Source organism: Mustela nigripes, chromosome 13 (genome assembly GCF_022355385.1).
Source record: "Mustela nigripes isolate SB6536 chromosome 13, MUSNIG.SB6536, whole genome shotgun sequence".
Taxonomy (NCBI): domain Eukaryota; kingdom Metazoa; phylum Chordata; class Mammalia; order Carnivora; family Mustelidae; genus Mustela; species Mustela nigripes.
The window spans coordinates 108,399,510-108,417,843 of record NC_081569.1 but is presented as its reverse complement, the minus strand read 5'-3'; the positions used below and the strand labels follow the sequence as shown (position 1 = coordinate 108,417,843).

At 39.4% G+C, this 18,334-nt stretch overlaps 1 protein-coding gene across 1 annotated transcript in view; it reads left to right on the top strand.

Moving 5' to 3' along the window:
• Positions 1-18,334, top strand: part of KCNH5 (potassium voltage-gated channel subfamily H member 5) — a 320,730-nt gene that overhangs the window by 106,198 nt on the left and 196,198 nt on the right. The gene's annotated exons all lie outside the window — the stretch shown is intronic.

Below are 18,334 nucleotides of genomic sequence, written 5' to 3'. Positions count from 1 at the left end.
CAATGTTTTCCTCCAATGGTTTACCCTTGTTTTTCCTGTTATCATCTCTCTAGCTCTTCACGGGCTCTTTCTCATCAGCCCATAATCATGCTTACGTCAGTTCAATCCTGAAAAAATACATACATGTGAATAGAACACTTGAGTTTGCACTCTCTTTGCCTATGATCTAAGCACCAGTTCTCCTCCTCCTCTTCCTCCTCCTCCTCCTCCTTCTTCATCCTTTTTTTAACGCAAGCTTCCTAAAGCATGTATCTTCCCTTTCTTATCTTCATTTGCTATCTATTAAAAGTGGACTTCCCCTTCCACCAGTTGAAATACATTTGCTAAATTTCAGACACTTTTTCATCCATGCAGAAACATCTGTGGTTTCTTGATGTTTATCTCTCCCTGGTTTCTCTCCCATTTCTCTGGCTACTTTTTTTTTTTTTTTTGTTTTTTTTTTTTTTTTTTTTGCTGGATCATTATACTCTCTCTCTTAAATATTTGGAAGTGTGATATTGGGAACCAATTTTTGAAAGATCAAGGGAAGCTCCTCTGATAGGCCGAGCAGTGTCTCCCTTAAAGAGTGACTTAGGGGAGCCAGACAATTTCCAGATAGCTCCCTGATCACTGTGTCTGATGGTCCCTGTTTTGTGTGACCTTCCCTCTAGAAGGCCCCTGTGAAACTGCCACTTGGTTCTCTGAAAGGTGTAAGTCTTTAGCACACCAGCATGAACTGAGCTTCAAACTAGCTCACTGCCACAGTGAAGAAGAAAGAGATGCTGAGATTCCAGAAGAGGGTAGAGAAAACATTGGGAGCATGGGGCACTGCTTGGCAGGCAGAGGCGGGAGGGAACTTAGGTGATGATGCCAAGAGGAAAGACATTCTACAAGAAAGACTATCTTATTCTTCGTAGCTCTGCGCTGGAAAAAGGAATCGGAGATTAATGAACCATGCCGCCTTTTTCTAGTTTCTTGCCATGCATGGCAAGTTCTAGAACTTTCTCCTCAGTCTGTCTGAAGTATCTCCATCCTTTAAATTTCATTATCCTTTTATCATAATTATGTTTTTTAAAATTCTTTTTTTACATACTTTTTGCTTGTCTCCTCAGCTAAAGTGGGAGCCACAGAGGCAGGGAGCTTGTCTATCTGGTTCACCTCTGTATCCCTGGTGTAATGGGAGCATAGTACATAGTCAATAAATTCTTTTTGAACAAGCGAATGGGTTTTGACACTCGCTATTGAAAAGGCTATATAGTCACAGCAAAGCAAAACTACCTCAGTTCTCCAGATCGAAGCATTTTAGTGGTGGTTTTAAATTATATAATAGTACTTAGATACATGAATATGTGGCTGACTTCATTTTCCTGTAGAGAGCTCACTTAGTTTGTGACCTCCCACTTCCCTCTTTTCCACCTTTCAAAGGTGTCTTTCATTCTATATCTGTCCTATGGTTGTATTCCTTACTCTTTGTCTGGCACATACCAGAGTTCTGGATGGGAGGCAGGATACACTTTCTCTGTTGCTTTGAATTTCCCCTTAAACTATTTCAAACTTCCTTCTTCATTTCTATTTTCTTCTATTCTGCCCACCTATGTTTCACCTCCCACCCCCTTCGCCAATGTTTTCTGGGAAAAGAGCTAAGATTTTAACAGTAAAAATAAAACACAACAAGAACAACAATAACAAAAAAGCCATTTGCTGTGTCGAGGGCCTGACACTTGCAAAGGAAATCTATGCTTTCAAGATTATTGTTTTGGCTATGGTCTTTAAAAAAAAGGCTAATTTGAAACTCAAATCTACGCTGCTTCCTTTGTTCCCAGCTGTATCCATACTCCCCTTGAAAAGTGGCTGCCACTGTTTCAGTGGGAGGACAGCAGAGGGGCCATTAGGAAGAACCAGGGGTTAGAGCCACTAAAAATACTTGTGTGTGTGTTCCTCACCCACAGTCATGGGTGAGCCCTGGCATAAATGAATGAACTACAACCTTCCAATCCCTTTTTGTTCATTTGCTATAGAAGAGAAGCACGCAGGGATTTAAATGGTTTGGAAATAATATACCACACCTAGAATTTAATGATAAAGTTTGGATATTCTATTCTTAGGGGCCGCATAAGGTTAATACTGTTTCAACCTACATCGGGAGCGTAAATATCCTTGTCGTTGTTGTTGCTGCTTGCTAAAGAAACAAAATCACATGCATGTACTTTGGAGAAATTTGCATCTTGAAACAAGTGTGTTCAAGTGTGTCATTCACCCAAAGGGAGATTCCTTTGGCTTCTGATGTTTGGTGAAAGACTTTCTAAGGCTAGGTGACTTTAACTGCTAATTTAGTCGTTGGAGACATTTCCAGAGACAAGAAGATGATTTGGTTAGAAAAGAATAGGATTTGGTTAATATGACAACCAAAGGGGAGTATGGATTCAGCTGGGAACAAAGGAAGCAGTATAGATTTGAGTTTCAAATTAGCCTTTTTTTTTTTAAGACCATAGCCAAAGAGATGACAGCTGAGGTAAACAGGAAGGACCCAAGGCCCACAGAGGAAAGGCAGGAAATCCAAATATTTTCCAGACCTCTGGCTTTCCTGGCTGCTTTTAAATTTAATCTGTGTGGTAATTCAGGTTGTCTGCCTATTTTTTTAATTTAATTTTAAGATCAAAGTAATATATGCACATGAAGAGCCAAATAGTGCTATGAGGTTTATTTTGAGTTCCATAGTCCTATATGTTTTTTCCATTTCCCAGAGATCACGTCAAAATATTTTCACTTTTTTGGGTAATATCCGTCTTTTTATCTCTAAATGGGATGATTAATCAGGAGGATTTTCAGTTTTAGTCATTATTTGTTGACTTCCATCTTTGGAAGATTAAAATATAATTCTGTTTTCTGTCCCCTTGTTAACCACCACTATGTAAACATATATACATTTTCCAATTTTCTATCTTCTTGATATATTTAGATCATAATTTTGATTAAATCAACAGTCTGTTTTCATTATCATTCCTATGCAAACACTATTTGCAGTGGAGTCACGTGATTTATGATGATTATTTCCCTGCACAACATTTGGTTTTATGTCCTTATCTTTCTTGGTGTTCCACATGCTTCTTCTCCATCGTGTAATGCACATCTCAGTATGCGTTTATTAGGTGGTTATCAACTTCTTGTCTTTGGAGGCTTCCTTGGAATCTTCTGACTTTCCCAGTATGGACTAGTGTCAATACACCTGACCTTAGCTCTCACTCAGCCTAATATCTCCCATCATCTGTGAACCTGAGAATTTCCTTTGCCTTTCTCTTTTGTGGACCTTCTGTTTCCTACATCTATTTGGATGGAACAACTCTTGCAATAGCCTACAGAGAAAGGATGCATAAAAGAGAATTTTTTTGAGGTTGCATATGTCCTAAATTATCTTTCATTTATCCTCACATTTAGTTGATAATTCATCTGGATAGAGATGTGAAGGTTAGAAATAATTTTATGACAATCTTTAGGCATTCTTCCTTTGTCTTTGAGTATTCAGTAGAATTATTTGGAAGACTGATTCTGTTTGAGTCTTGATTCTTATAAATATTCTTTTCCCTTTGTTTCTGGAAAACTTTAGAATCTTCTTTAGGTAACCAACATTATGAAATACTATGACAGTATCTCTTTGTATGGGTCTGTTTTAATCTACTCCTCTAGGTTCTAGAATTTCTTCTAGATTCTCAGTGAGTATGTTTCGTCATTTGAAAATACTTGTTCTTTACCTCTGTGAAATTTTCTTCAGTTATTTTACTGATAAATTCCCATTTTTTTCTCTATTAAAATGCCTAATTTAGATATTGGATCTCCTGGATTGATTTACTAATTTTCTTATTTCCTTTCTACAATTTTCTGTTTTTGTTTTTTTGTTTGTTTTTTTCCCCTCTATTGCCTGGAATTTTCTGTATAGCCCATTTTCTAATCTTTCTCCTGAGTTTCCATTTCTGCTAATTTTCAAGAGTTCTTGAGTTCTCTGTGTTCCATCTTATAATGCCCTGTTTTTCCTTCATAGGTTCAAAATTTTCTCTACATCGTCTCTGTGTCCTTCAAATTTGAGATACCACCTCACACCAGTCAGCCTGGCTATAATTTGTGTTTCTGGGTTTGGTCTCTGTTTCTCATATTGGAGGCATTATGCATATGTCTAGGAATCCTTATTGTTTGTATGTGGCTAGACTTAACGACTGTGGCGTTCATGTAGAGAAATCTGTTGGCTTATTTTGTGGAGAATACTCAACACCAGTATTTTTATATCACATCTGTTGGGCTGTCAATTTACCCAAAGGGGAATTTTTCCAGTTTCCGGGCTGCAGAATATAAGCCTTGCTCCAGATTTCTGGAAGGTGAATGGAGAATAGAGTCGAAGATTTGACATTTAGAGTGTAAACTTTCACATAATCCCCTTGGTTTTAGTATGGTACCTTTTTTCTCTGGTCTTCCCTAAGTCCAGAGACCCTCTTCAGTCTGCTGAGGGGTGGAAAGGGAGTTGCCTGGCTCTTGGAATTAGGCAAGACATATAGGGGATGGATATCCATCTGTTTCTTAAACAGATTATCAACAAATCCTCGTTTCAGCTCTACCCTTGTGCCCCCTCCCCCATTTCCAGGGGGGTAGTGGTAATAGCCGTTCCTGGGATATATGCAGGCTCTTTAGAGGACATTAGGTTAAATCTTCATTTTCCCTTTTTTTGGCTTAAGATTCAGCTTTCTTGGATCTGCTAAGTCAGTTACTACTTGTTCTATGTTTTCCAGCTTTCAGAATTTTGCTGTTGTTGTATGTTCTATTCTCTTCATTCTTGTGGCTCTATGGCTTAAAAACAAAAACCCACTTTTATTTTAATGGAGTTTTGAGAACAAGCAGAAACACCTACATGAGGTCAGTCCTGCATCTTTGGTTGAGCCTCTCTGTCCCTTTGGCATGGTTCCGTCAGTACTCCTGTTTCTTGCTTTTCTTCCATTTGTTTATATATATATTTTAAATTTATATCTATACATTTATATATATTTTAAATTTATATATATTTTTATATATTTATGTTTTTAACTTATATATATATTTAATTTTTTAATTATTTATTTTCTTTTCAGTGTAACAGAATTCATTGTTTATGTACCATACCCAGTGCTCCATGCCATACGTGCCCTCCATAATACCCACCACCTGGCTCTCCCAACCTCCCCACCCGCCGCCCCTTCAAAACACTCAGAATGTTTTTCAGAGTCTATAGTCTCTCATGGTTCATCTCCCCTTCCAATTTACCCCAACTCCCTTCTCCCTATGTCCTCCATGTTATTTGTTATGCTCCACAAATAAGTGAAACCATATGATAATTGACTCTCTCTGCTTGACTTATTTCACTCAGCATAATCTCTTCCAGTCCCGTCCATGTTGCTACAAAAGTTGGGTATTCATCCTTTCTGATGGAGGCATAATACTCCATAGTGTATATGGACCACATCTTCCTTATCTATTCGTCCGTTGAAGGGCATCTTGGTTCTTTCCACAGTCTGGCAACCGTGGCCATTGGTGGCTATAAACATTGGGGTACAGATGGCCCTTCTTTTCACGACATCTGTATCTTTGGGGTAAATAGCCAGTAGTGCAATTGCAGGGTCATAGGGAAGTCTATTTTTAATTTCTTGAGGGATCTCCACACTGTTCTCCAAAGTGGCTGCACCAACTTGCATTCCCAGTGTAAGAGGGTTCCCCTTTCTCCACATCCTCTCCAACACATGTTGTTTCCTGTCTTGCTAATTTTGGCCATTCTGACTGGTGTAAGGTGGTATCTGAATGTGATTTACATAACTTTTAATCTAAAAGTTCCTGCTGCTATTTATCATTTATCTCAGGGTACTTGGTTGGTAGGGAATATCTCAACCTTGATAACCCCTCACAGGTTTACTGCTTACAATATTTGTCTACTTAACCTGTAAGTCTACTCCATCATCTGCTGCATGGCCCCTGTTCCTTGGAAGTCCTGTGCCATTATGACAACCTCTGCTCAGTCATTTTCTCTGGTGTTCTTCCTTCTGTATTCACGAGAGCCAGGCTTTTTCTAATACTACATTTATCCTCAAGCCCATCTCCAATAGGACCTCTTTCCCCAATCCCTTATAAATACAGACTAACACTGTAAAAAGGATCAGTCTATGTTGTTAGCCTGATTGAGTCAGGAGTCCAACTATTTCACATAGGTTTCTACTTTAGAATTTATAGGAAGTGTGCAATTTACCAACATCATGAAGGAAGCCAGCCTTAAATATCTTCACTTTCTTAAAGTCAGGATTCTGTTACACTCTTAGCACTAGAAGGGATCAGCAAGAAAGCAGTGAGAGGACAAACCACTCTCAGCTCAGTACTATGGGATAAATTTTAAGCAGTGGCTAACTTTAAAATTTAAAAGAAAATTTAAGAACAAATAATCCAATCAAGAAATGGGCAGAAGACATGAACAGACATTTCTGCAAAGAGGACATCCAGATGGCCAACATGAAAAAGTGCTCAACATCACTTGGCTTTAGGGAATACAAATCAAAACCTCAATGAGATACCACCTCACACCAGGCAGAATGGCTAAAATTAACAGGACAGGAAACAAACAGATATTGGCGAAGAGGCAGAGAAAGGGGAACCCTCCTACATTGCTGGTGGGAATGCAAGCTGGTGCAGCCACTCTGGAAAACAGCATAGAGATTCCTCAAAAAGTTGCAAACAGAGCCATCCTATGACCCAGCAATCGCACTACTGTGTATTTACACCAAAGACACAGATGTAGTGATCTGAAGGGGCATGTGCACCCCAGTGTTTATAGAAGCAATGTCCGTAAGAGCCAAACTATGGAAGGAGTCTTTATCCATCAGCAGATGAATGGATAAAGAAGATGTGGTGTATATATATAATTGAATACTATACAGCCATCAAAAAAAAAAAAAAAGAATTCTTGCCATTTGCAACTATGTGGATGGAAGTAGAGGGTATTATGCTAAGCAAAATAAGTCAATCAGAGAAAGACAATTATCATATGGTCTCACTGATACAAGGAATTTGAGAAACAAGACAGGGGATCATAGGGGAAGGGAGGGAAAAATGAAACAAGATGAAACCAAGGAGAGAGACAAACCATCAGAGACTCTTAGTGTCAGGAAACAAATTGAGGGTTGCTGGAGTGGAGGTGGGGGTGGGAGAGATGGGGCGGCTGGGTGATGGACATCAGGGAGGGTGTGTGCTATGGTGAGTGCTGTGAAATGTGTAAGCCTGATGAATCGCAGACCTGTACCCCTGAAACAAATAATTCATTATATGTTACTTAAAATAATAATAATAATAATAATAATAATAATAATAATAATAATAAAAACTTAGAGCTCAAAAGAAAACAAAATTAAATTTTCTTCTGTCAGCCTTTAATAAATAGCATCCTAGAGTCAACAGTGAGTTCAGCACAGTGACACTTGGGTTTTGTTGATAGACCTGTTCTAGGTGTTTCTGAGTTTGTGTTGGGGCTGGAATATTGTCAGCTGGAACACTTCGCTGAGGCAGTCGGTGTAGGATGGGAACATATGTGCCTTTGATGAAAGCTGCTTTGCAGCGAAAATCACAGGGATTCCTGTGAAGCTCTATCTTGTGAACATTGTTATATAAGCACTGCCTTTAAAATCTTTTGGCTTAAGTCTCAAGTAAATAGGTTTATAGAGTACGGGCCTACCTGGCTCAGCAGGAGTGAAAATAAAATGTCTCATTATTGTGCTATTGGGACTCTTCTGTTGTCAGATAGAAATTTGCCTATGTAAATTTAAAGCAGGGGAAGGGCAACTAATAAAAGTCTCATGACTGGTGGTACAAAGCAGGCTTAGAAGTATCACAGTGAGGGGCTGTGTCCCCATTATAAATTGAGGAACCGGAGAGTCTGGGATAGAGTGAAGCAGGGAGAAAATGGTGTGGGATGAGGTCAGAAAGGTACTGGGGACCAGCTCATGCAGGGCCCTAGAAATCACTTTAGCCTGTGGATGGGAACTTCTAGATGGTTCTGAGCAGGAAATGACACGATCTGGCATTTTAACAGGGTCACTCTGGCCACTATGCTGGAAGTAAACTGTAGGGTGACAAGGGAAGGAGGAGAGAACTCAGGGAGGCTGTCGCAATTATCTTACTGAGAGAGAATGGTGACTTGACGAAGGTAGAGGCAGTGGACAGGGTGTGTAGTGGTTAGATTCTAGTTATATTTTGAAGCTAGAACCAATAGGATTTGCTGACAAATCAGATATGGGATGTTAAAGGAAGAGAGGAATTAAGGATGACTCAAAGCTGTTTTGTTTTGGTCTACTCTCTGGGGATGGAAATGATTATGGAGAAAGCAGAGGGAGTTTTGAGGGGAGGATATCGTAGAATTAGGAGTTAAATTCTGATGAGTCAGGTTAAGTTTGAGATGCTTGTTGGACAAGAAGGGCAGAGATCTAAGGGGCAGTTGGGGAGAGGAGTCTGGGTTTTAGGGAAGAGATTCTGGCTATAAATATACCTTTGGGAATTGTTGGTATAGAGCTGATATTTAAAATACGGCCAAGACTGGTTGAACCCTCCATGGGATTGAATGTAGTTGGAGAAGAGTTCTAAGAATTAAGCCCTGGGTATTAGAATATTGAGTGGTCAGTAAGACAAAGCAAAACCAATAAAAAGACTGAGAAAGAGCACTTAAGGAGGTAGGAAGAAACCCAAGAGTGAAGTGTCCTTCAGGCCAGGTGAGGAAAATGTAACAAGGAGGAGTGAATGAGTAGTCATGGGAAGCGTCACTTAAAAGTCAAGCAGAATGAGACCTGGGAACTGATCGTTGGACTTTTCAGTCAAGGTGTTGGTGGGGATCTTGAGCAGACATGATGAAATCTTGGGGGCAGAAGTGCTTACTCTCGCCTCTTTAGGCCTCAGTTTTCCCCGTCTGTAAAATGGGGTAATATTACCCTTGTCATAGAGTTGGTGCGCAAACTAAAGAAACTGATCCATATAAAGTACTCAGAGCAGTGCCTGGTATCTTGTAAATGCCAAATAACCATTTCATTTTGTTCTTACTAGAAACTTCCATTCAGGTGGACGTTGTCAGTCACGATCCTGTGGTGAGGTCATGCAACTAATTGAGGATCTGCCTAACTGAATGAGTTTTCCATTCATATAACTCTAGGCAATCACTGAAAATCTTGTTTCTGGTCTCACCAAAGTGTGGGTGAATCAGCATAGAGCAGTGACTGTCAAGCAAGACGCGAGGTTAGCACCACTTCCGCAGGACCACCGATGGGTCTCAGAGATTATTCCCCTCATTTCTGGGTGTTAATCCATTCTAAACCTTGTCAAAAGATAATGCCTCGTTCACCAGTTTGCTCTTGGAATTCATGATGTTTTGTTATTCTTACTTAAAATTACAATTGGGTCTGCCTTATTTCTAGTGTTTTGCTGACTCTTAAGTCCTCAGACATAGGAAGCAGGGGCAAAGTGATCTCCTTGGCAGATTCTCCACAGTGTCTCGGGATGAAATCTGATGGGCCCAGAACACGTGAATGCTTTTAGAGCTATTAATGCTTTGTTTTCTTTTTAAATCAATTTGTCTCCTGTCGGGTCTCTGTCCTTTCGCACGAGTGTTCATTATCGTCTATACTCTGGCCCGAGCACTGTTCTGCTTGAAGTGGAGAATGGGCAGAGCAGGAGTCAAAAACTTGTGATTCCCTTAGGTCATCCATAAACACTGACCCATAGCCCAAGAAGCAGGTGCTGTGGACTGACCGAATTGGGTTTCTCTCAGGCAGTTATGCTTCAGCCCTCTCTCCCCAATCCCTTCCCTCCCCGACCATGTGACTGCATCAGAGGTAGGGCCTTTAAGGAGATGGTTAAGGTTAAGTGAAGTCCTAATGAGTGAAGCCCTGGTCTGACAAAGCTGGCGTTCTTACAGTGAGAGAAAGTGACAACAGTGAGAGAAAGTGACACATGTCCTCACCATGTGAGGACATGGCGAGAAGTCAGCCTTCCGCAGAGGCAGGAACGAGCTCTCACCAGAGCTTGACCATGATGGAACCCCAGTTGCAGCCTCCGGAACTGTGAGCAAATCAACTTTCAGGGTTCAAACCACGGGGTCTGTGGCATTTTGTTAAGGCAGCCTCGATGGACTAAAACATAGCAGGAGCTCTTCTTTTTACTATTTGTCGTTGTTCTCGCATTTTTTCAAACATTGGTTCTTTGGGGATTTTTAATTTCCTAACTATCTAGTTAACTGTCTGCGTTTAAAAAAAAAGCCCCGTTCCAATTTCCCTCAATTCCCTTCTTCTCTCCATCTCCCCATGTCCTCCATGAGAGACTATGGACACTGAAAAATAATCTGAAGGTTTTGAAGGGATGGGGGATGGGAGGTTGGGGGAACCAAGTGGTGGGTATTGGGGAGGGCATGTATTGCACGAGCACTGGGTGTGGTGCAAAAACAATGAATACTGTTATGCTGAAAAGAAAAAAAAAATTCCTGATGGAGGCTTTGATATAGTGGCAACTTCTTTAACTGCATGGAGTCCTTTGTGCTGTAGACGATCTGCAATTTTCAGAAATTCATCACAGCAACTGTAAAGATGCACTTTCTAGTTTATCAGGCTCCTTAGCATTGAATGACTTTGATTTCCTGGAATTAAAGAATAAGGTCATTGGAGCGAGCCTACCTTCCTTACCTTTCTTGCAGCCTTTTCTTTCCTCTCTCCCTTGTATTCTCCTTCTACTGACCACTTGCGCTACTTCCTGTCTGAAACATTTTGAAATGTCTACTGTATGGTATTTCAGGATACATGAGCATTCGCCCGGCATTGATGAGTATGTAGCTTGTGTCATTTTAAAAGCTTGTGCAAACCTCCAGTGGCAAGAAGAAAAACTTAGACCTATTTCTCTGACTTGGGCATTAATAGCAACAAAAATGCCAGTACCTGAAATGTCCTTTCTCGGCTTGTTCCAGATCTTATTTTCCCTAATGTGGGCATTTCTTGCTTCTTTAATATTGTGTCAGAAAACACCACAACATGGCACTACTATCTGTAGTCTTTGAAAATCTGTACTTGGAAATCTAACTGCAGGTTCCAGAATCGTGTCCACATGGGTTGATGAGAAGCTGCCTTGTGACCACAAGATCCAGACTGTGGACCATCCTGTCATTTAGGCCCAAAAGAGAATGTCTACTCACTGGGAAATTAAGGCTTTAAAGACACCAGGTATATTACCAGGGGCAGTGGGAGGGGCTTGGTTAATCCACCAACTTCTCTGTTCTCTAGCTGGGAAATGCAGAAGGAGTATGTGTCTCTATTACCTGTATCTGTACCCATAGCTCGATATACTGTTACATATCCTAGTATTATATATCAATTTATATTTTAGGCTGACACCAATCTGACGCTGAAGAATGTTCATTGTGGTACACGAGGAGAAAAATATAACAGTGTACTTTTGGAGAATTTCAAGGAGGAGGAAGAAACATTTAGAAGAACATTTAAATATGCAGGCTGCAGTTGCACAAAAGAAAGCCCATATGGTTTAATGCCATACATTAGTTTGTTTTAAACCTTTTGTGGTTTATTTTCAATTTAAAATGAATATGTGCTTTAATTAGTTTTGGAGTGGGATAGGGAGGCATATGTCTTTTAGTTAAACACAGAGTAATTTCCATGGTATTCTTTCCCTTATACTTTGTGAGAGGTCTGAGTTCCAGTTAGCTGACAAAATGTGGTCCATAGGGACTCAGGCTAGCCAATCCTTAATGTACTGGGAATCCTTTTTTTTTTTTTCTTTTTAAAATTATACTTTGCTTAACTGAAAAGAATTTCTAAGTCTTCCTTTTTAATCGATCACTTAGTTGACATATTTTATGATTTTTTTAATATATGCTATTTAATACAAATTCATGTGTATATACATACTTGTGTCCTCCATGTTTTGATATCCCTCTCTGTCTTTCTCTGTCTTTTGAGAGCAGAGAGAGAGAGAGAGATGGGTATAGATATAAATATATATTTTAAGGCCCAAGGATACAAAATCAAGTAAAATCTTTTTACCTACTCTCAAAACTGCAGGGATACCAAAGGAAAATTACCTTATATAGTTGAATCTAGAAATACAATTTAGGCACCCAAATACACTGTATAAAGTAAAACCCAGAATGTGTATCCTCTGCATCACTATGTCCTGGAATAAGCCAGTACAAGAATATTGGTCATAGATCTCATCATGCTGTCCTCTGCATGTCAAAGACTTGCTACAAGGTCAGATAAAAGAAAACTTTTTCAAGTTTTCTTTTAAGCTTTTAAGCAAGTTTCAAGCTTTTAAGCACAAAACTTATTGTTGGTATTCTCAGAATATTAGAAATTCGGCCACCAATGTGTCTGTCCTTTTCAAAGGGACAAAATAAGATGGATTTTATTCATTATATCTTGGCCCAGAAGGCTGGCAGGTGAAGGGTCCTGTCCTTGTCCATTTTGGAATCAGGTCACACCCAGACTGGTGGGCCCTGAGAGACAGGTCAGTCTTGATTCAGCCCAGGCCCTGAATACAATGGAGGGGTGGTTAGAGAAGAGGGCCAGTGTGGTTCTCTGGCGTTATTCTTCCCCTGGGGTGGTTGTCTGCTCTTCCCATGTCCAGAGGGGTGTGGCTCCAGCGAGTCATTTATGGCCATGAGGAATTGTAGACTTAGTTGAGATTTCCCAGAATGTCGATGACTCAAAGCTGGATCCTACTAGTCTGGACTTATCTCCGAATTTCTAGGCACTTCCTTCTCATCCCAAATGGTCTATTAGACACTTTATATTCAATTAGTGTTTTGAGATTCTACCCACAAAGTCATGAAAACACAAATACGCTTTCCTGCATTTTAAAGGACGAGAATAATTTAGCTTCTGTTTATTTAGAGAAGTGGTAGGTTTTTCAGCTCCTATTTTTACTCTGCCGTATGTTTTTGGTAGCAGGAGAATGAAAACGGAGTCCCGTGTCCCTGCAACTGTGTTTAATTATGGGACATGCTGAGCCACATTTGGCCATTTTTTGTTTCTGAGCTAATAATGTCAGCTTCTCCAGTCTGCCATGGAACACATTTTGCAGCTCTACAACAAAGGATAAAAATAAAATAAATGTTTGGGAAGGTACTTTGAGATAGCTAAAGATAGAGAGCCGCACAAAAGCACACAGGCTTTGGTAGGAATGACAAATTAATTGTGCTGTCTTTAGGTGATAACACAGAACAATTAATGCATTTAATTGCTTTATTGAAACAAAAAGCTCTTTTGCAGTTTGCATAATTTCTTTGTATAGTAAGGATGTTTCAAAATGTATCCATGAATGCATGACCTCTGATTTAGGCAATTTTCGTGATATCTCTTTCTGTACTTTTTACTTGATTTTTATTTTCAGACAGTATTTTCCTTTCTTTTTGTGTAAGTCTAGAACTGAGTTCATAATGGGATAAATTAGTAGTAGTAGTTAGGGAAGAGAAAATGAAATCATCTTAGATTATCTAACAGCTTTGAATAGCTTATTGGTATTTTAAATTTATTTATTTATTATTTTTATTTGAATATAGTTGTCACACAATGTTACATTCGTTTCAGGTGTACCACTTAGTGATTTGACATGTTTATGCATTACGCTCTGTTCACTACAAGTGTAGCTACATCTTTCCTGTTATGTTGCTATTACAATATCATTGACATCATTGACTGTGTTCCTTATGCTCTGCTTTTTATTCCTTGACTTACTCATTCCATTCAATGAATCTTGTTTTCAAGATTATTGTTTTGTTTGATGGGACCATACCCTAAAAAAGTTTATTTTGAGGATTTTTTTATTTTTAAAACACAGAACAACACTGAGTTCAGTGGTTTTTAAGGTGCTCTGGAGAGTTGAAGATTTTTTGAAGGGTCAGCTTGGAACTGGTAAAGTAGGTGAGCAGGCAGAGCACCTCACAATGAGCTACATGAGGGTTTTTGTACCTAACTGTATATCTAGCACTTGGCACACTGAGTAATTTGGGTTGCATGAATGAACCAGCTAACCCCATGCCTGTATCCCTGTTTTAACTTGAGAGGTTCTATTTTTCCCATTTTCCTTATTGCACTCAGAATGAGTTTTCAATATCCTGGCTCCTTTCTCTGTTATCTGCCTTCTCTTCCCCATTTCTCTCCACCATTCTTCCTAGACCTCCAGCTGCCGTGTATTATTTGCCCCAGTGGGAGTTTGGTGTCCTCAAGTGATGGTCAAATACCGGTTTCCTTTCCCCCGTTGAACTGGCATGGTGATCAGAAACACTACCGACCTATTATGGAGATGGGCAAGCTCCCTGAAAACTGTCATGCATTGTATAAATGTAAGGTATTAGCAATAGTTTTATATGGGAGTTTATTGATTTGTCAAAGTGATTGATAACCTCTTGCAAAGGTTGGACGACCTGAGATATCCTGCAACTTTGGCTGTCTGGCATTCCTTTGTAAACATTTATTGACCTTTCTTTCCACCCTTGGTTTGGAAATGCTGTATTTAAATTTATTAATGTTTAATAGACTGTTTGAGCCTCCTTATTCTGAGAAAATGATTCATCTTCTCGATGTCCTTACGTGACACATGATGAGCAGATAGATTATAACAATAGTAAATATTTATTGTACTTCCATGATGGGTGAGGATGTTTCTACACATTATCTAATTTTACAATGAACAGCTGACATTTTTTTCTAAGATGTCAGGTATGAATCTAAGTGCTTTACATAAGTTGACTCATTTCATCATCATAATAACTTTATGAGTTAAGTGATATTATTACTCATATTTTAAGCAGTGAGAAAACTGAACACAGAGAGATTCAGTAACTTAGTTCCAGCCAGTAAGACATGAAACTTGGTTAAGCAATCTTACTCTAGGCCAGAATGTGTGATGCTCTTCGTTTAATCATCTTGGCAATGCTATAATTTCCTTTCATGTTTTTTCCCCTTTGCCCTGTGGATCCCAGCTTTTCAAGCTTTATAAAACATATAGAAAAACCTACGGCACTTATATCATTATTAAAATATCATCTCTAGGGAAGTAGCTCTAATATTTGTTTTCTAATATGAAAACAGCTTTATTTTTATCTGATTTTTCATGAAGAAAAATGAAACAATGCAAAAAATACAAATGAGAAATCATCATCACCCGAAGTCCTGCTACCTACACATACTTGAGTGAATATGCCTTCTGACATTCCTCTGTGCACATGCACGTATGCACAGATAGCCTTTTTATAAATGAGAGTAGACTCTACCTGTTGTTATGTAACCTGTTCCTATGCTCACAGCGTTTTAGGGATGTCTTTTCTGTGGCAGTGACTCTAAGTACATGCCATGCTTTTGAATATGGTGCTACTCTGTACGGCTATGCCAGACTTCATTTGAGCAATCCCATGTTGATGAACATTTAAACCACTTGCAATATTTACATGATACACAATTTTATGGTAGACATGATTTTCACAGATACTTTGGTGTGTGGATGTTTTACTACTTGGGAGCAAATTCCTGGAAGTGGGGTTGTTGGCACAAAGCATATTCATATTTTTTTATTTGGGTATGACAGTGCCAAATAAGAAAGGCTGCAACAACTTCACCTTCTACCTGTATATTTTGAGCATGCCCACCTCTTTCACTTCTTGCCATTGTTGACTTTGTCAATTTAAAAATATCTTTGCCGGATATAGTATTCTTGGCTGCATGTTTTTCTCGTTTAGTGCTCTGAAAATATCATGCCAGCTCTTTCTGGCCTGCCAGGTCTCTGTGGATAAGTCAGCTGCCAATCTAATATTTTTACCATTGTATGTTACAGACTTCTTTTCCCGGGCTGCTTTCAGGATTTTCTCTTTGTCATTGAGACTTGTAAATTTTACTATTAGGTGACTGGGTGTGGGCCTATTCTTATTGATTTTGAGGGGCATTCTCTGAACCTCCTGAATTTTGATGCTCGTTCCCTTTGCCATATTGGGGAAATTCTCCCCAATAATTCTCTCCAGTATACCTTCTGCTCCCCTCTCACTTTCTTCTTCTTCTGGAATCCCAATTATTCTAATGTTGTTTCGTCTTATGGTGTCACTTATCTCTCGAATTCTCCCCTCGTGGTCCAGTAGCTGTTTGTCCCTCTTTTGCTCAGCTTCTTTATTCTCTGTCATTTGGTCTTCTATATCACTAATTCTTTCTTCTGCCTCATTTATCCTAGCAGTTAGAGCCTCCATTTTTGATTGCACCTCATTAATAGCTTTTTTGATTTCACCTTGGTTAGATTTTAGTTCTTTTATTTCTCCAGAAAGGGCTTTTATATCTCTCGAGAGGGTTTCTCTAATATCTTCCATGCCTTTTTCAAGCCCGGCTAGAACCTTGAGAATTGTCATTCTGAACTCTAGATCTGACATATTACCGATGTCTGTATTGATTAGGTCCCTAGCCTTCGGTACTGCCTCTTGTTCTTTTTTTTTGTGTTGAATTTTTACGTCTTGTCATTTTGTCTAGATAAGAGTAAATGAAGGGGCAAGTAAAATACTAAAAGGGTGGCAACAACCCCAGGAAAATATGCTTTAACCAAATTAGAAGAGATCCAAAATCGTGAGTGGGGAGAAAGGGGATAAAAAGAGGTTCAAAAAGGAAGAAAGAAAAAAGAAAAAAAAAAAAAAAGAAAAGAAAAGAAAAGAATTTTTAAAAAAAGAAAACACCTAAGAAAAATGTAAAAATATATATATATATATTAGATGAACTAGTAAAAAATCGTTAAAAAAGAAAAAGGTAACAGTTAAAAAAAAAATTTTACCCGAAGGCGAGAAAAAAAAAAAAATGAAAAAGAAAAAATTAAATTAACTGCAAGACTAAAAAAAAATCACAGGAAAAAAGCCATGAGTTCCGTGCTTGGCTTTCTCCTCCTCTGGAATTCTGCTGCTCTCCTTGGTATTGAAACCGCACTCCTTGGTAGGTGAACTTGGTCTCGGCTGGATTTCTTGTTGATCTTCTGGGGGAGGGGCCTGTTGTAGTGATTCTCAAGTGTCTTTGCCCCAGGCGGAATTATACCGCCCTTACCCGGGGCCGGGGTGAGTAATCCGCTCGGGTTTGCTTTCAGGAGCTTTTGTTCCCTGAGCGCTCTCCGTAGAGTTCCAGAGGACGGGAATACAAATGGCAGCCTCCTGGTCTCTGGCCCGGAGGAGCCGAGAGCCCAGGGCCCCACTCCTCAGTGCGCCCTCAGAGAACAGCGCCCAGTCACTCCCGTCTGCCTGACCTCCGGCCGCGCTCCGAGCTCACCAAGCCTGCAACCGGTTCAAGGTAACACAGAGCTGCGAGCTTACTGTCGGCTCTGTCTCTGTAGCCGGCTATATCCAGCTAGGCTATCATTGAAAATAGAAGGAGAGATTAAAAGCTTCCAGGACAAACAACAACTGAAAGAATTTGCAAATACCAAACCAGCTCTACAGGAAATATTGAAAGGGGTCCTCTAAGCAAAGAGAGAGCCTACAAGTGGTAGATCAGAAAGGAACAGAGACCATATACAGTAACAGTCACCTTACAGGCAATACAATGGCACTAAATTCATATCTCTCAATAGTTACCCTGAATGTGAATGGGCTAAATGCCCCTGTCAAAAGACACAGGGTATCAGAATGGATAAAAAAACAAAACCCATCTATATGTTGCCTCCAAGAAACACATTTTAAGCCCGAAGACACCTCCAGATTTAAAGTGAGGGGGTGGAAAAGAATTTACCATGCTAATGGACATCAGAAGAAAGCAGGAGTGGCAATCCTTATATCAGATCAATTAGATTTTAAGCCAAAGACTATAATAAGAGATGAGGAAGGACACTATATCATACTCAAAGGGTCTGTCCAACAAGAAGATTTAACAATTTTAAATATCTATGCCCCCAATGTGGGAGCAGCCAACTATATAAACCAATTAATAACAAAATCAAAGAAACACATCAACAATAATACAATAATAGTAGGGGACTTTAACACTCCCCTCACTGAAATGGACAGGTCATCCAAGCAAAAGATCAGCAAGGAAATAAAGGCCTTAAATGACACACTGGACCAGATGGACATCACAGATATATTCAGAATATTTCATCCCAAAGCAACAGAATACACATTCTTCTCTAGTGCACATGGAACATTCTCCAGAATAGATCACATCCTCGGTTCTAAATCAGGACTCAACCGGTATCAAAAGATTGGGATCATTCCCTGCATATTTTCAGACCACAATGCTCTAAAGCTAGAACTCAACCACAAAAGGAAGTTTGGAAAGAACCCAAATACATGGAGACTAAACAG